The sequence below is a fragment of the Rhinolophus ferrumequinum genome, chromosome 5, assembly GCF_004115265.2.
Source record: "Rhinolophus ferrumequinum isolate MPI-CBG mRhiFer1 chromosome 5, mRhiFer1_v1.p, whole genome shotgun sequence".
Lineage (NCBI taxonomy): Eukaryota > Metazoa > Chordata > Mammalia > Chiroptera > Rhinolophidae > Rhinolophus > Rhinolophus ferrumequinum.
Window position 1 is genome coordinate 84,058,732 of NC_046288.1, and position 19,515 is coordinate 84,078,246.

Sequence of the window (19,515 nt, forward strand, 5' to 3'; positions counted from 1 at the left end):
CTGGCAGTTCACATGCAGGACCCACAGCTCAAACCTCAGCCTCCTATGCTGCGTTCGCTGAAGCCACCTGGAAAGCCCCGGTGTGGGTGGAAAGAGGGCCAGGCTCTCATCCTGAGGCTCCATGACGCACTCTGATCGCTAGATGACTGTGTAGCCTCCCAGGGCCTCGGTTTCCTCCTGCCTTCTTGCATTACAGTGGAGAAGCCTAGAGAGGAGCATAAAGCACCCGCCCAGGGGAACATTCGGTACCGGGCAGCTGAGAGTCAGACTGGATGGTATAGGACAGGAAGGGTGAGTCAAGGTGGGCATGGCGGAATGCTGGCTGTCCTTCCCTGGGACACCTTGCGCCATCCACCACCACCTGCCTCCTTGGCCTGCCAGAAATTCTCATGGGGGAGATCAATGAAGCAATGCTGCAAAGCCACAAACCCACAGGAAACCAAATCTCTCGCCCCCAGACACAGGCATTGCCTCTGCTAAGAGAGACTTTGCCCATTCTGCCAGGCGTAGAACAAGGGAAAGGAAGTGGTGCAGGGGTGGCCCCGCGTCAGGTTGCATGGGTCTCTCAGGAAATCACTCCTGCCCCTCGTCACTAAAACAAGCAGCTAAACCAAGAACTGCTATTTATAAGAGCCTATTCTATGCCAGGCAATGTGCTTGGCATACCCATTTCAATCCACCCCTAAAACCTTGTAAAACAGGTAACAATATTATCCCATTTGACAGATAAGGAAACTGAAGGTCAAAGAGGTGAAGTCGCTTCCCAACGTCCACAGCTTCTAAGTGGCAGAGTCAGGACTTGAACCTAGGTATGTCTGACTCTAAGGCCACAGCCCTACTGCCCAAAGAATTGTGTCAGTTTTGGTTTCTAGCCTCAGGACCCAGCACCTTGCCTGGCACGCTCTTAGAAGACATCTATGGACATCTTCAGGAATGAACAGCCAGGCTTCTTCCTGCACATTATGCCATCATCCTCCCAAAAAGCATGCTGACAGCAAATTATTATAAATGCCACTGAATTAGCCCCAACACTTCCATAAAACAGTAGTTTCAAAATATTCCAGGTCATGAAAAGCTTCCAATATCATCAGAAAAGCACTTACTTCAATTTCCCACCAAACACACTCACAAACACAAACAATTTCTGATAAAGTTGCTGCGCGTATTCAGAACCCACATAACAAAATTCTCATCAAATATAGGAATGAGAGTTTTTTTATCAACATTTACAAAAACATGATGAAACTTCCTTTAGAACAGTCTGTGCATGTGAACTTCTTTTTCTTTAGTTTTTCACTATAAAATTTTACCAGATGCTGAACAGGAGAGAAACTTTGAGGTGGGGATGAACAATGGGAACCAATACCTGTGCTGCAAGAAAAATAAAGCATCGTGGCGGCACCCACACTCCCGTCAGTCAGAATGCAATACAATTCAACAAACATGCACCAAGTAATAATAAAAACCGTACCTGCTTATACAGCTGTTACTCTGTGCCAGAAACTGTTCCAGAGTCTCCCAAGTATATATTATTCTGCAGCCCTATGATATGGGTATTATTAGTACCCCACTTTAGTCTCCCAGTAGGAAGGGTGAAGTACCATGTCTAAGGGGCACTGGGAGAGCATGACCAGGCCAAGGTGACCCAGCTAGCAAGTAGAGGTGAGAGGTGGTACCCAGGCAGCTACCTGGGTACCCAGAGCTCCTGTTCTTACCTGCTCTGCTACATAGCTTCCAGGTACCAGATATTTAGCTAGGCCCTGAGGATAGAGCCACAGGAGTGGCCCAAGCACTGCCTCATCCAAGGAGAGGCCAAAGTAACTACATTTGGGGGCAACTAACTAAACTCCAGGCAGTCTGCACTCCTGGGGTAGATGACTGCAACTCTCTAGGCAGCCATTAGTCACCAGTTCTTTACACACATAACCTTGGCACTCACAAGGTCCTGGAGAAACATGTATTCTTTTCCTCATTTTGTAGGGACAAAATTTCAGCTGAAAGTGGGTAAAGGACTTGCTCATGTCGCCACCTAAATACAAAGCCTTTATTCGTTCAGCTGCTACTTGCTGGCCCTTTATTGATGTGCAAGGGCCCCTTAAGAAGTCCCAGAAAATGTCCCAGCCATCAGGTCATTTCTGTCCCACCTCTGCTGAAATGAGTCACATAATCACAGCACTGAGAACAAGCTATGCTACTGGTGACTTTCAAGCAAAGAGCAAGTTCTTTTGTGGTTTCCACATCCTTTCTACACCAGCCACTCTATGGGGCTTGGTGTGCCTGGGGCACTCCCCAGCAGACACCTTCTGACTGCTCACTGGGTGTGCAAAGTTCGGGGAGGGACACAGAGCTCATATATGTCCTGGCTTCTCTCAAGAAAGGGACTCCAGAACTGGAGACGGGGGTGGGAATGGTGTGAGGCTGAGACAAGTAGGAACCAGGGGCTTGAGGAGTGGCACTAATTGCAGGGCTGGGCATTTGTACTACGATGAGCCAGGGTCTCCTTACCAGGCTCCTACCAGCTTGGTGGGCAAGGAAGGTGGTCAAGGCAGAGTTTATCCGGTGCAGACATTTGCTGAGTCCTTCAATGTGTTGGCCCGGGACTGGGACTCCCAGTGGTTCCCCCACACCCTTGATGAGTTCTAGTCGAGTGAGGAAGACAGGCCAGGAGATAAGTGGGAGAGCTGGCACTCTTCCTAGCAGAGGAAGGGAAGGCATATCTGAAGCAGAAACATGGACATGCAGACAAAGGACAGGAGTCAAAGGAAGGCTGAAAGGCATTTAAGCGTGGAGAGCAGCAGGACCCCGAGCTCCATTCATTTGTTCATTCATTCATTCACTCAACAGCATCGCGGTGCCTGCCATGCCAGGCCCTGTGCTGGGCACAGGGGTCTCGGGCATGAATCCCACACAGGCCCTGAGCTCTAGACAGGGAGAAAGAAGGACTGAAAAACAAGAGCCCCAAGTGTGGCCAGGGCTGTGAAAGAAAGATGTGCAGGGCCTGAGAGTCAAGGTAGTACCTGAGGAGATGAGCATGAGAAGGGCATACCAGGAAGGGGGGGCACAGGTGTGCAGGAACAGAGGCGTCCGGGCAAGTTCAAGGAAGGCAGGCCATTCCATAAGTTCGGGGTCAGTGTTATGGACGGAATGGTTGTGTCCTCCCCAAATTCATAGATAGAAACCCTAACCGCCAATGTGATGGTATTTGGAGATGAGACTTCTGGGAGGTGCTTAGGTCATGAGGGTGGAGTCCGCATGAAGGGATCAGTGCCCTCCTCAGACACACAGAGAGAGCTCTCTCTCTCTCTCTTTCTCTTTCTCTCTCTCTCTCTCTCTCTCTCTCTCTCTCTCTCTCTCTCTCTCTCTCTCTTTCTCTCCCCACCTCCGAGCACACAGTGGGAAGGCAGCTGTCTGCAGCCAGGAAGAGGGCTCTCACCAGGAAGTGAACCTGGATCGAGCCAGGACCTCGATATTGCACTTCCCAGCCTCCAAAACTGTGAGAAATCAATTTCTGTGTTTAAGCCACCCAGCCTACGGTATTGTTATACCATGTTTCCCCAAAAAATAAGACCTAAATGGAAAATAAGCCCTAGCATGATTTTTCAGGATGACATCCCCCGAACATAAGCATCTTTTGGAGCAAAAATTAATATAAGACCTGGTCTTATTTTCGGGGAAACACGGTAGCAGCCCAAGCTCACTAAGACAGCTGGTAAAAGCAAGAACATCAAGAAATGAGGTCACAGAGGTGGTAACACTTCATTCTGGGCCTTGGGTAGCTCACCGAGCAAAGGAGTGACATAGCCAGGTGTAGTTCCCGGAAGATACCACCCTTTCTTGGTACAATTGCTGGTCTTCCTAAACACGCCCAATAACTCAAGAACCATTCTGAGAAAGGAGCAGGTGGACAGAACCTTCAGACGTGGGATGAGGCAAATGCCAGCCCTAATACAGTCCTTAGGTTTGGTCACTGACAGTCCTGGGGGCTCTGTCTCCCCAGGTCCCAGACATAGAAACATGAGGGCACCTGGAGGTGGCACCGACGGGTGCCACCTCCAAGTGTGACAAGTGTGACACCGATGTGACACCGATGGGCAGATGACAACTCACAGACACGGGTGTGACGTCTTGCTGACGTCTTACATGGGGCAGGACCATCAGCACTTCGGAGCACTGGAAGATGGAGACCAGGTCTGGGTTTCAAACCACGTTCCACGGAGCCCGGCGCTCCCTGAAGATGCTTGCGGGGTCACGGGTCAGAGGCTGGGGCAACAGGTACTTGATTCTATTTTTTAGCTGTAATAATTTTAAACTACACAAACAGTGTACAAACTCAAATGTTAACCCTCTGTAGACCCCACTAGATCTGGGCTGCCAGGTGATCACTCAGCTTCCTGGGGGGTCTCGGGGCACAGCCTCTCCTGTCACCACCAGTGAAATATATCCTGAGACTACAAGTTGTTGACAGAAACCTTACTGATTGCAAATGTGGTACGTAAAGATTCTCAATCAGAATATTTTCCCAACCACAACAAAAGCCTGGTAACAGTCGGGAAGCCATGGCTGTGAAGACAACAGCTGTTACCCGAAACCTCATTTTGAAAGTTATATTCAGTATCTACCCCAAAAATCTGAACACATTTATCCATAAAGACACGTGTGCTCCAATGTTCATTGCAGCTTTGTTTACGGTGGCCAAGACATGGAAACAACCAAAGTGTCCTTCGATAGATGAATGGATAAAGAAGTTGTGGGATATATACACAATGGAATACTATTCGGCGGTAAGAAAAGATGAAATAGGACCATTTGTGACAACATGGATGGATCTTGAGAGTATAATGCTAAGCGAAATAAGTCAGACAGAAAAAGCAGAGAACCATATGATTTCACTGATATGTGGTGTATAAACCCCAAACAACAAAAGAACAAGACAAACAAATGAGAAACAAAAACTCATAGATACAGACAATAGTTTATACCAGAGGGTAAGGGTGGTGGGGGGTGGGAGATGAGGGTACAGGGGATCAAATATATGGTGATGGAAGGAGAACTGACTCCGGGTGGTGAACACACAATGGGATTTATAGATGATGTAATACAGAATTGTACACCTGAAATCTATGTAACTTTACTAACAATTGTCACCCCAATAAACTTTAATTTAAAAAAAAAGAAAGTTATATTCATCAAAGCAACCTCACTCTTCTCACTGACCCAAATTATAACTTGTAAGTGCCATCATTTTTAAGTTATAAAATAAATGTGATAATAAATCATCAGTTTCCTGTTTTGTATCTGGGGATGGGATGCTTTAACTGTTAATAAAAATTTTTTTTTGAAAACACTTCATTTTACAGATGGGGAAAAAGTCCCAGAGAGAGGTAAGGGTGTTCTATAATTGTCTATGTTCTATAATTGTCTATGATTACCATCCCTGCTCAGTGGGCTTTGGGAGGACGGAAACCAAGTGTCCAGCACACGGCAGGCACTCCACAAACACCCGTGGGAAGGAAGGGCCTCTGCTAGGCATTATAGGCAGTAGGTGGGCAGGACTCACAGCCAGGCCGCACGACTCCTGGCTCGGGGCTGGTTGTCACACTCGGCCACCTTCCCTCCTTTCCTGGAAGTGATGATTCGGCCAACACCCACCATCTCAAGGGGAGAGAGTGTAGTATAACAGTGCCAGGATGTCTTCCTTCTTCCATCAGAAACCACTGGAAGCCAAGCACACACTTGGATCTGAGCACCAATTTGGAATGTGTGCTTCTTTGGAAAGGGAAGAACTGCCCTTCATACCCCCACAAAACAAGGTCCTTTGGTCTCACCTATAGATTCAGCAAGATGGTAGGGGTGGTTTGTGCCCATTCGAGGGAACCAACCAGTCGTCCACTGTTTTAGAAACAACCAAACAGACTGTATAGTTACAGGACAAATGGTGACCAGCCCTGCCTGCCTTGGTTCTCAAGAAGAGATATCCAAATTTCCCAGAGGGCTTTAGTTAAAAGCCAGATTGCTGGATCCCTACCCAGTGTTTCTGATCCAGTAGCTCAGGTGGGCCTGAGAATGTGCATTTCTAAAATGCTTCCAGGTGACGCTTGTGCTGCTGGTCCAAGACCCCAGTTGGAGAACCACTGCTCTGATCTGTTCATTACAGACTGTGCTTATTGCAGCTCATTAAGAGGGGCGATCACATAAGCAGGATGGGCAGGATGTGACTTAGGAGACTGGGTGGGGGTAGGGAAGGCAGAGGAGTGGGCATTGCAGGAAGTGGGGCAGCGTGAGCAAAGGCACGGAAGCTGGAAACGGTGGTTAGGAAGTCAGTAGTTCAGTCTAGCCAGGAAGAACGGGATGACGGGAGTGATGGAGGATGAGGCGGAAAGGAAAAGAGAGGCCTGGATGTCAGGCTGCAAGGATGGAAGCGAGCATCGGCTAGAGCCAGGCCCCGTGTTTGCTGCTCCTGATTTCTAAGTCCATTGCACTGTGGTCAGAGAATGCATTTTGGACTATTTCAATCCTTTTCAATTTATTGAGGTTGTTTTATGGCCAAGCATATGGTCTACCCTGGAGAATGATCCATGTGCATTTGAGAAGAATACATATTCTTGGAAAGGATGTGGAGAAAAGGGAAGCTTTGTACATTATTTGTGGGAATGTAAACTGATGCAGCCACTTTGGAAAATAGTAAGGGATCTTCAAAATATATTTTAAAAAAAAGAAAAGAAAACATGAAACACATGATACAGCAATTCTACTTCTGGGTATTTATCCAAAGAAAATAAAAACACTACCTCAAAAAGATATATATACCCCCATGTTCACTGCAGCATTACTTGCAATAGCCAAGATATGGAAACAACCTAAGTATCCACTGGTGGATGGATTGATAAAGAAAATGTGGTATGTATACAGTGGAATATTATTCAGCCATAAAAGCGAATGAAATCTTTCCATTTGCAACAACATGGATGGACCTTGAGGGCATTCGGCTAAGTGAGTAAGTCAGACAGATAAAGAGATAAAGACAAAATACCATATGATCTCACTTATATGTAAAATTAAAAAAAAAAAGAAAAGAAAAAGCTTATAGATACACAGAACAGATTGGTGGTTGCCAGAGGTAGGGGGTGGGCAAAACGGGTTAAGGAGTTCAAAAGGTACAGACTTCCAGTTATAATATACAATAAGTCCTAGGGATATTGCATCCAGCATGGTGACTGTAGTTAATAACTCTGTATTGCCTATTTGAAAGTAGCTAAGAGAGTAGACCCACAAAATACTCGTCACAAGAAAAAAAAATTCACAACTATGTGTGGTGATGGACGTTAACTAGACTTATTGTGGTGACCATTTCACAATATATACAAATATCAAATCATTATATTGTACACCTGAAACTAATGTTATGTATCAATTATACCTCAGTTTTTGAAAAACAAAAGTATATTGTAATGTTGTTGGTGGAGTATTCTGTAGATGTCTGTTAGGTCTCGTTGGTTTATAGTGTTGTTCAAGTTTTCTATTTCTTCGATCTATTTAGTTGTTCTGTCCATTACTGAAAGTGGAGTAATAAAGAATCCAACTATTACTGTTGAATTATCTCCCTATATTTCGGTCAGTTTTTGCTTCCTGTATTTGGTGCTCTGTTGTTAGATGCATGTATGTTTATAATTGTTACATTTTCCTAAAGGATCGACCATTTTATCATTATAAAATGTCTCTTTTTATCTCTATTTTTATTTTAAGTCTATCTTGTATGATATTGGTATAGTCACTCTAGCTTTCTTGTGGTTGCTTTTCGCATGATGTATCTTTTTTCATTCTTTTACTTTCAATCCACTATGTATCTTTGAATCTAAAGATGTGTATCTCCTATGGACAGCATACGTTTAGATTATTTTTAATATATTCTGAGAACATCTGTCTTTTAATTGGATTATTGAATTCATTCACACTTCATGTTTGTTATTATTGGTATAACTGAGTTCACATCTGCCATTTTACTCTGTTTTTTATACATTTCATGTATTTTTGGTTGCTCTATTCCTCCTTTATTGTGTTCTTTTGCGTAAGTAAATCAGGCACTGTGTTTGGCATATAAATCAGACCAAGAACTTCAAAGGTATATTTATTTTTAATTCAGACAGCAAAATTACCTCTCTGACAATTTTCAGTTTCTTAAATCGCTCCTTTTCTAATCAATCATTTTTTTTCTCTCTAGTCCCAGTAAATGGGACCAAATTGATTATTCATCCAATAGTCATAGAACACCACCTACAAAAATGTCCATTACCAGCTTCCTGGATGGGACGATTTCAGGCCACAACTTGACCTTCCCACAATGAGAAGGGATGGTGCCACTCACAGTGTTTTGGGGAATCACCTTCATGACATGTGCTGACTGGAAATGTGGTGACAGTTCAGTGCTTCAGACCAAGGTGGGAAGGGATGGTTGGAATTCAGAGGAAAAGTCCACAGATGGGTATTTTCAGCGGCCGTGGCATTGCTCTCAGATACCCAGCACAAATGCTAATGAAGCTTTTCTGTACCTGCTACAATGAACAGACAAAACACCACCCCAAAATCATCAGCCCACATCTCTGCCTAAGAGTGATTTGACACACTCCAAAACCTCATTAGTTTACCTACTATTCATCAACAAACATGAAGGGAGGCTACAACCCAGGCACTCCTCCCCCATCCTCTGTGAAGTGTGAAATCCCAAATTCACAATTTATGTTGTGAACACCTGAGGTTTGGGGCACCCAGCACTCCTCCCCCATCCTCTGGCAGGAGCACTCCCAATTTCTGATATCCTATCCAGCAATAGGACATGTTTGAGTATTTGGTCTAAAGTGTCTTGCATTCGTTTTTGCCATCCCTACAGAAAACTCGGGGGATCCCTAACACCACGACCCTCATAAACAGGTTCATCCTGGGTGACTGGCATACTTCCAAGAAGAGATACATCCTGTCAGTAAAGCACCCATTTGCCTGATGGTTTAAATAGATTAGACACGATTTGAGGCCATCCAGGCCCTTGTTCATCATCAGGTGTCTGGTTGGCAAAAAACCTCATCCAGCCATGATCCTGGAAGGCTCCAAGACGCCACAGAAACCCAATTACTGCCCAGCTTAATGAGCTTACTCACCCAGCTGACCCAGCCCAGGAAGCAGCCCTGCTGACTTCCAAAAAGAAGGTGTATCTTCCAAAGCCTATTCTGAGGTGCAGCTTGGGAGAATGGGAAAACCAGGCTAATTTAACGAGAATGTGACCTTCTGTGAATACAGGGCTGAGGGCTGTGCCAGCACAACACCAGGCACCTGCAGGAAGGTGTGGCAGTGGGAAACGAGGAGGTCAATGTTAGCTGACTCCTGAAAAAATTGGAACAAAGTTCTCCCTGGGCATCTCTCACCGTGGAGCACACGCACCCCTGGACAGGGACAGGGATGTGGCCCCAGGTCACCAGAGCTCCCCAGGATGAAGTGACTCGTCTCCCTCATGGCTCCTGGCTGGATCCAGAACTACACCCAGATTCCCTCCCAGGCCAGGAGATAAGCAGTAGGGATGGGGTCCAGAGCAGAGGAGACGCACAAAACAAGACGGCAGCCTTGCCATACCCTGAGCATCAGCTGCCCTCATCCAATCAGAGCTGGCCGATCAACTGCTCCAGTCCAATCAGAGCTGGCCGTGAGGCAGCCCTGCCCACTACAGGGAAGATGTTCAGAGAAGTCTCCTACATCCAGAGGCCGTGGAAAACGAATGTGAGGTTGCAAATTCTTCAGAGAACAGCAAAATCATTGTGTGCAGAGGGATTAAAAAGGCTGGCACCATTGAGTGGAGGTGACCTAGTGGAGTGGCCCAAGGCTCTTGGGCCATCCCGACGTAATCATCTTGAGTGCCGATTAGAAAGAGCCTACTATGCACCAGGCTAGATGTCGGTGCATTCTTGTTCTCCTCAAGAGGCCTGCCTTGACAGCTCCTAACTAGAGACTGGGAAGATGAACAAACAGCAAGCTCGTTTAAATTGGAGCTGGGAGGGCCGGTAGGGGGAGCTCTCACACCCTACCACTCATCGTCAAGTACCCCAAATAGGAAAAGACTATTTTCCATCTCCAACAGGAAGATGTTCTTCTACTCTAACTACTCCAGCAGGAAGGAGGATTTTCCCCTTGTCCTGCAACCAACCGCCAGGCAATGAAAAGCCACAACACTTCAAAGTCCACGTTTCCTACAACAGACTCTCTTGTTTGCAACACTCCCCTTTTCTCTATAAAAGAACATTCCTCTCCTTTCATCTCTGGACTTGTTCCTGACTCGCCATTAGACCACGTGTCCTGAATTGCAATTCTTTGTTCCCAAATACTCATGTTGGTGGAGAAGTATTTGGCTGTCTGCTTCAGGTCAACAAGACCAAACTCGCACCAGTAGGATTGCCCATCACGTCCTCTTATTTATATCCCTCAGGAATAATCACAGTCTTAGTGACTGGGTTTGTGTAGATTGTGGGTCTCCCCTCCTCACCCCCAAGAACAAAAGCTGCCATGGGCAGGGACTTTGCCACGCCTGGTCTTCCTAAGGCCCTAGCTCCTTCCAGCGGCACACAGGAGGTCCTCAAATGTGCACTGTCCTTGTATGTCATCAGACTGAGCATCTCATTTACAGATGAGGAAACAAAAATTTACCTAACTTGCCGAGGGCCACACACTTCCCAGAAGGCAGAGCCCCCATCCTCTGAGCCTGGTTCCTGCCCTCAAGGAACTTCCAATTTACAGCAGCCCTCCTCGAAAGGAGTACAATGTGAGCCCCCCAGGCAGCTTTAGATTCTCTAGTAGCTATATTAAAAACAAAAGAAATGGATGCAACTAACTTTAAGAATACATTTGATTTAGCCTAATATATCCAACATGGTATCATTTCAAGCTGTGTTCCATGTTAAAACTATTACTGACATCTTTTACGCTCTTTTTCGTTCAAAGTCTTTGCAGTCCAGTGTGTATGTTTCACCCACCAGGCCAGGTCAACTAAGACAAGCCACATTTCAGCGCTCAGTAGCTCTGAGTGGCTACCTTATTGGACACTCAGCTGCAGGAAGTCCCCTGGCTATTTCAAAGCAAGGCAGCCTGTGAGTTAGGGGACTCACCCACAACTGTTATGAGCTCCGCTACCAGTACCAGCAACAACAGAGCAGTTGACAAACACCTACTTCCTACACACTGACATCGCTCTGGGCAGCCTGGAAATCACACAGGTGATTTCCGACCTTCACACCAACCTCAAGAGGTAGGGACATTGGCCGTTCAACATATTGAACAAAAGAAGAAAGCAGAGCTCAGAAAGACGAAGTAGTGTGCTCCAGAGCACAGAGCTAGCAACGTGGAGTTAGGAAATTCAGTCACATCTGACTCCAAGCAACAGCGAGGTTGGTTTATTGAGCACCTACTGATGCCAATACCTGGAGCTGGGAGAGAACATGCCAGGCAAGGATCCCGCCCACATGGTGCTTTCATTCTAGCTTATGGGGGTGGGGGCTGATCATAAACAAGGAAATAAACCCATTTCAGATCGTGATGATTTCAGAAGAAAACGAAGCACCAAAGGGGAGAATAACAGTGGAGGGGGAGGTGGGCAGGGAAGACCTCTCTGGGGCAGGAGGGAAATTCAAGCTGAGACTGAAGGATGAGAAGAAGCCAGTCCTGGCGAGGGAAGGGGAAGAGCATGCCAGACAACAAGCAGCAAACACAAACACTCCAAGCAGGAAGAGTCCAGCATGTTCCAGGAACCAACAGAAAGGAGGCCGGGCTCCCTGCCATGTGCCAGCTGCCTTTCTGGGCCACTCGGTTGGCCCCCATGCCATCCCTCCTGCCTCGAGGTGTTCCCACACTCTTGGTTGGAAAATGAGAAGCCAACAAACCATTCTCCAGATGTCAAGAACAAGGAAGGCTGGAAGCTCCCAGGGCACTGCCTGGCACAGAGGGCACATCCACCAACTATCTGATGAGTGGCTGAACTGGAGAAAGAGTGGGCAGGGGGAGGGGGAGTGGACACCCCAGAAGAACAGAACCCGAGCAGCCAAGGCCCTGGGAAGAAAGTTTTCACACTTTAAGTCTTGCCTCACACACTATTCACACCAGCTGAATGGTGGAAACCACCCAATTATCCATCAACAGACAAATAAATAAACAAAATGCAGTATATCCATACAATGGAATATTATTCAGCCATAAAAAGGACTAAAGTGCTAACACCTGCTACAACACGGACCTTGAGGACATTATGCTGAGTGATAGAAGCCTGTCGCAAAAGACCACATGGTATAAGTATACGACTGCATTCATATGAAATGTGCGGAATAGGGAAATCCAGAGACAGAAGGCAGAGCCACAGTTGCCAGGGGTAGAGGGGGAGGGGGAGGGGGAGTGGGGAGAAACTGCTTAAAGGGTGAGGTTTTCTTTGAAAGTGATGGAAAGAACTCGTCAGAGGTGATGGCTGCACAACATTGTGAATGTACTAAATGCCACCGAACTGGACGCTGTAAAATGGTTAATCTGATGTTGTATGAATTTCAGCCAATTTTTACAAAGGGGAGGGGGACAAAAAACGAATTGCTTCAACAGACGAACTCAATCAAGATCCTGTTAAATAAAACCCCTAGTCTGAGCAAGCAGATAGGAATGGCCAGCCTCCAGAAGCACCAGGTTAAAGAGGGAAAAGAGAAGGCACAGGTTCCAAGGTTAAAAGAAGCAGAAAGCTACTCTAGGCTCAACCCCGGTAATCCTCGTTGTCTGGCTGTCCTCCAGAGGAATCAGAACACCCCTCAGAGGTGTGTCTCACTGCCTCCATCCCTCAGGAAGGGACCAGCAGCCAGTCCGGGGGCTCCTGAATCAAAATGCAGCCAATGTGGAGACGCAGCAGCCAGCGGGCCAAGCCAGTGGGTCCCCTGACCTGGCACACACAAGGGCATTACTGCCACAATGGGCAGCCCTTGGCAGTCCCAGGATGGCCTCCTTCCATTCCTTGAAGTGGCTCTTCTGCCAAGTCTGGGCCACGGGGAGAGGACAGCAGCAGGCCCGTAGCCACAGACCTTCTGGGTCCTCTGAGGTCCAGCCAGGGTTTATAGGAAACGTGACAGGTCCTGAGGATGCTTCCAGGGCCTGGAAAGGACAAAGGGGACACCCGGGCCACCTGGAGAGGACAGACTGACCTAACACCCAATTAAGGTGTGGCCGCTCAAGGGACCAGCATCACAGCTCCTGTCCTCTGCACGACACTGGGCCTTCACCTCCGTTCTTTAATTCACCCTCGTACCACATGATCTGCAGGGTGGGGACTGGGGCTCATCCCACTGACTGGTGGAGGGTTCAGAGGGGTGCAGACGCTTGGCAACAATCAGCTGGGAAATGGCAGAGCAGGCATTCAAACCCAGGGCTGCAGTCAAAGCCCCACTGCTACATTAGATGCACACCATTGGTGTTCGGTTGTTTCTACAGAACTCCCACAAGGCAGCAGGGGGTCATGGCTACCAACGTGAGTGCCACTTCCAGAGGATGGAAACTTCTGGAGACGGACGTGGTGATAATTGTGCAACCATGGGAACATACTTACCACCACTAAGCCGCACACTTAAACAAGGGTAATGCGTTAACCATTGTGGCATATTAGATATACACATTTAACACAAGGTATTTTAAGGAATGACCAGGTACCAGGCCAGTCAGAAATTGTCAACAATTTTTTTAAAAATAGATATTATACAGACCCCATTCTCTGAACATGGTATGATTCAATTAGAAGCTAATGAAACATATAAATCCCTCCTCACCTGGAAAGAAAAAATATGGGCTGCTTGGGTTCAAAGCCTTACTTCCCCACTTACCAGCTTTGTGCTCCTGGGCTTCAGAACCTATCTGTGCCCATCTGTAAAATGGGAAATGCGTCTCCTTCTGGACTAAATGAACTCAAATCAGGGATAGAACAGAGCAGGGGAGGCAAATTCCTTCTGTAAAGGGCCAGTCAACCTTTCTGGTTTTACAGGTACTTGCCACAACTGTTCAACTCTGCCAATACGCTGCAACAGCGGCCAGAGACGACAGGTACACAAATGAATGTGGCTGTGTGCCAATAAAACTTTATTTACAAAAACAGGTGGCGGGCTGATGAGCCATAGCTTGCCAACCCCTGGCATACACCTTGGCACCTGGTAAGTGCTTAGCAAATGTTAACTGCTGCAATTAAGAAAAATAGCATTTCTCTCACTTCATTTCACCAATGAGAGGTACAATACTTCTTGTGCAATTCCAAAAAGAAATACTAACACCAAGGGTTAAGTGCAGAGTCCCTGTCCCCACTGGGGAGCTGGCCCCTCTGTCACTCTGAGCCCCCCATGCTTTCACCACGGGCCTCTCTGCTGCTTTTCAGGCTGACGCTGAGCCAGGCTGCTAAGGACCTCCTTGGCTTCCCCCTGCAAGCACTCTTGCACTTCCCACCTCCTACAGGTGGGGCTCCTATACCCTGCCCTGCATGGCATGAGGCCCCCAGGACCCCCTGCCTTGTCCCTGCCCCTTCCTGCTGGCCCACACTCCCTGGGCTGTCCACCAGGCCTTCGAAATGCATGAGCAAAGAAAGCATTGTCTGAAAGCATTCAGGGCTAGAGCGACAACGCCGAGGTCCCACTGTGGGCCAGCTCTGTGCGCCTTTTCTGAGCCTCGGATTACAGCAACACCAACGGCTACCACTGGCTCTATGGTAACATGCTTCTCTTAAAAGCACCGAGAAGGCCCCTCTCATTGGCTTCTCGCAGCAGCCCTGTAGGAAGGTCATCTTTCCATTGCAAGGGTCAGCGTGCTTCACGGAGCAACGCCTAAGCTCCAGAGCAAGGGACCCCAAATGGTGAGTTCTGCCTCTGTCTCTACCTCCAGACGCAGCCCCAGACTGTCAGGTGCTCATACAATCCTTACCCAGAGCGGTACTGTGCAGCTTAAATGAGATCATTCACAGCAAAAGTGGGAGCTTAGGCAATGATAGCTATTTTCCTTATGTGAACATTACAGAAAAAGGAACTGGGCTCAGAGAGGTGATATGACTTGCCCCAGGTCACACAGCCAGTAGTCTGAGCTGGTCAGCCGTGTTCCTTCACAGCTCAGCTCACCTAGCCCATGGCCACTGCTTATGATCATTAGTTCCATTAAGTTTTCTTAGGAACTGGGCGGAAATTACTGGAACTGCCGCAGCCCAACCACTAAGCAGGCAAGCAGTCCAGGTGAAAGAGGCATCAAATGAACTGCTCCAGGGCCAGTGAAGCAGCCTTCCTGTGTGGACTCTGAGTTCAGGATTCTTACACGAAGCGCAGCACCTTCTCGCACAGTCTACATAAGCCAATGTGGCACCTATGCCCTTCATCTTTCATTCCCACTGACTGAATACTTAGTTTATCGGTGTCAGCTAGGGAAGGACAAAGAGGGCCTCTAACTGGGGCATTTATTGCAACAAAGTACAAAGACTCATTTTTGTAATCACTTATCACACTCCCTCATCATCATGACCACTTCTTAAAGTGCTTCTTGTGCCCAGAGACCACACCTCTGAGCCCCACACCAACCCAGCCCTCATTTGTACAGGAAATGGAAGCTCAGAGAGGTTAGTCTTCTTGACCAAGAACACACAGCCATAAGGAACAGGACACAAGTGAGTCCAACTTCAGAAGCCCTGCAGGTGGACCGAAGCACCGCAGGGAAGGGGAGTGACTGAGGAGAACCAGGATACACTGCAGTCATCTCTACTCTTCCTGAGGGTGGCACCCCATTGTACTTAGAAAGCACGGGGGGGGGGGGTGCCTGCCCAATCATAGCTGAGTGAGGGGCAGGGCCTGTGTGGGAACCCCAGCAGTCTGGCTCCAGAGCCAGCAAAGAGGCAGGGCCCCGTTCTCAGGGAGTTAACCAAACAAACAGTGGCACAGCACATGGCTGCAGGCTTCTGCCTTCCGCAAAACTTGTCCCTCCTGCCGCTGGTCCGCAGGCCCCAACCCACCCTGTACACCACTGGGGTGGGGCCTCCTCCTAATTGAAACCTTCTCCACCAGCCGAGGGCAACAGTCCTGCTTTCTCTCTCCTCTGTGCCTGTCTCTTAGGGCGCTGGCAGTGTGGGTGCCGGTGTGACTGGCTCCCCCAGAAGACGGAGCCCCCACCAAAGCGGGGCCACCTCTCAGACCTGACTGTGTCCCCAGTCTCAAAGGGCGAGGTCTGCTTAAAGAAAAACGACATAAATATGTACGGATATAAAGTTCAGGGAGAGCACAGTTGAGAGAACCACACAATCTGCCTGGCTGAGTCAGGGGACACCACAGAGACGTAACGTGAGAGCTGGGCCTTATCGCATGAATAGGAGTTCTCCAGACGGCAAGGGAGCAAAACATTTCTGGGAGTAAAAACAGGGAACACAGAGGTGGCACGGCGGCTGAGACAGTGTGGCGGGGAAGGGGAGTGGTGGGCAAGGAGAGCCAGGATGTGAGCGACCTGTGAGGTCCTGGAGGCAGTGGGAGCCATGGATGGTTTGTGAAGGAGGAAAATGGCAGCAGTCTCATTTGTTGGGTCCACACTCTGACCCTTTGAGGGGCTTCTCGCTGTGAAAAGACTCAAAGTGAGAGTTACCCAGACTTGGAGCAGAGATGTTCAGACCATGTGCATGAGTGTCAACAACAAAAACTTTGCAACCATCCATTAGCTTCCATTGAGTTGCACAAAAGAAAGAACATCCTCAGAGCAGCAGGTCTCCAGGGAGATGACAAGGCCTGCCTGAGCAAGCATCCTGAGGGGGCATCCTGACCACCCCACCCCATCCCCAAATCTGGCTGTCCTCCTCATCCATCCCAGCTCATGGAAGTGCCACACACCGGCCCAAGGTCCTGGAGAAGAAGCCAGCTCCTCCTACAGCTTTGCCGCACACCAGTGCATCACCATGAATTAGCGGTGAGGACCCCCCTTCAGCCCTGTATTTACAGCGTGTGGTGCCCTATATGAGGGGCTGAGGCTGCCCTAGCCGTCCCAGACTTCCTAGTCTGGTCTGGGAGGCAGTGGCCATCAGGATCAGGCGGCCTGCAGCGTGTCCAGCACCTCCCGGCTCAGGCGGGGCAAAGGGCTCTCCCTGTCCTTGGTCTAGAAAGAGCTGGCCAGTTGAAGGAAGGGCGTTCCCAGAGATGGGACAGCACCAGCAAAGGCCAAGGACAGAGTGCCTGTGAGCGAGCGTGGAATGGCTGGGAGTGGGGGTGGAGGACGGTTCCATACAGTGTATCTAGAGCTTAAGGAGCTGGGCAAAGCCTGGCGGAGAGCCCAGGCCGGCCAGCCATCAGGAGAAAGGCAGACTAGGGTGTGTGGGGAAGGGAGATGTGGAGGGGGGCGGGGGTGCTTCTAAGGGGAAAGACTGCCTGGCAAGTGGCCTCTATCAGAGATGATGAGGCCGGATCCTCAGGAGCCCGCAGCAAGGAGGGTGGAGTGATGGAGCGATGGAGCGATGGAGAGAGGGGGCTGGAGGCGAGGGCGCAGAGCACTAACGCAGGCCCGAGAGGCCGCTGGCCTGAACGCAGGATTCCCAGCAAGGTGCCCGGCCCTGCTGAAGCCAATTCCTATGCGCCATCTCCTGAGGCCGAGTGCACCCCGGGAGCGCCCGCCGGCCAGGAGGGTGGGTACCAGCCTTTCTTCCCATCTCTCCAGCCTCCTCTTCGGCGCCCACGTGGGCGGAGCAGCGCGGGGGTGTGCGTGGCAGGGGCCGCGGCAACGTGTGCAGTGCGTGGGATGGGGGAGCAGACAGGGCGGCCTCACCCTCCCGGCCCCCGGCCGCCGATGCGCGGCCCCAGGCTCCATCCTCTGTGCCACCTAGGCCAGGATTGGGGGACCCTGACCTACTCAGCGGGTAGGACACGGAGAGAACTGGCCAGCCACGCCCCCCGAGCCACTCCCCGGAGGCACCTGGTGGGTCCCCCTCCCTCTCCTTAGCTTGGGGGCGGAATGGGGAGAGGTATGGAAATGGGGGTGGCGTGAGAGAGAGAGGGGGGCTGGGAGAGGTACAGGGAGGGGGCGTATGTAGGGAGGCGACGCAGTCTTGGGGCTGGGAGATGCTGCAGGGGGATTTGGAGATGAGAGGGGGATGGGAACGGAAGGGTGGAGGCCCACCAAGGTGAGCGAGAGTGACAGGAGGGTGTGCGTGGGGGCGGGGGGGAGGCTGGAGGAGGGAAAGGTGGGAACAGGGCGGGGCGGCACAGGTCACAGCGTCCCTTGCCACCGGATCCGCCAATCGGTCGCAGGGTCCGCGGGTCCCCTTTGGCCAGCGCGTGCCTCCCGTCCCCCGGCGTACCTGTACCCACCTGCTCGGCGCTCAGGCCCGAGCCGGGCAGCAGCAACGGGCGTAGCGAGCGCAGCCCCGCGACGCATCCTCCGGCCGCCCCCTCCCCGCCCCGAGCTTACGCCGCCGCCCCCGCCCTAAAAAGGACAAAACGGAAAAGAAAAAGGCTGCGTGCTAAAAAATAATCGTAAGAAGCACAGGAGGAAGACGGGCTGATGGGTGCGCGGCTCGTCGGGGCGGGGGTCCAGGTGCAGCATCACCGGTGACAGTGCTCGGGGCAGCCGCCCGGCGCGTGCCGCACACTCCCGGCTGCAGCTCCCGCCGCCGCCCAGCGCCCGGCTCGCAGCGCGGCCCCGCCTATCCCCTGGGGCGTCCCAACGATTGGCCTATCCTCCTGCCAGTCAGAGAGGAGAGCCCAGCGTTCGCCCCGCCCCCGCCCAGGGCCGACGCCGGGAGCATTTCTGCGGAGGGAGCCGAGGCGCTGCGAGGCCTGAGCGTGCGCACTGGACCCCGCGGCCCGCGCGGGGGTGGAACTGGGGTCCCATAACTGAGCGCCGCCTGCTGCGCTGGTTCCGGCCGCCAGCTGGGTTGGAGTTGCCGCTGCGAGGAGCTTTCTGGCTCCGGTTAGAGCTAAAGGCCCCAGAAGTTTGTCTCTGCCCTCAGAGGGCTCACATCCAGTTTTGTTTTTGTTTTCTGTAGGTTTGGGGGTTTTCTTGGAGGAGATGGATATAAAACCTGAGACTGTGGCCATCCTAAGCAATTGGTGGTTGAGGAAGACACAATGTCCACGGGTACTATATTTTCCTCCTTTGTACAGAAATCTGAGCGTCAGAGGCTAAAGGAAATGTTGAAGGTGACAGTTAGCAAGTGGCGGATCGGGGAGGCTTACTCCTGAGCCGGTTGTCGGCAAACGCACATCACCAAACAATAATAGAATGAATAATGTGAGGTCCAGCTGAGGCTTGAAGGAAGGGTATCAGTTGGCTAGGCAAAGATTCATCCATTCAGTTTCCTTCCACAATGTTTATTGAACACCTACTACGTACCAGGTAGCCACTAAGGTCTAGGGATGTCACAGTGAACAGCAGAGAGAGCTGCTGCCCGCCTGGAACTTACATTCTAGCAAAGAGAAGGGAGAGGAGAAACTCCACATAAAGCGTTCACATAAGCACGGGTCAACACCT

At 50.1% G+C, this 19,515-nt stretch overlaps 1 protein-coding gene across 5 annotated transcripts in view; it reads right to left on the minus strand.

Annotated features, from left to right (window-relative positions):
* The window catches only part of JAKMIP1 (janus kinase and microtubule interacting protein 1), a 104,379-nt gene extending 85,709 nt beyond the window's left edge, over positions 1–18,670 (minus strand). For 4 of the 5 annotated variants that reach the window (XM_033106709.1, XM_033106705.1, XM_033106708.1 and 1 more), the window contains exon 1: positions 18,354–18,670. The gene's annotated coding sequence lies outside the window, so the exon portion shown is untranslated. Of the gene's footprint in view, positions 1–18,343 lie in introns of all 5 variants that reach the window. The other variant, XM_033106707.1, reaches the window with a different exon arrangement.
* Positions 18,671–19,515: the final 845 nt, after the last annotated feature.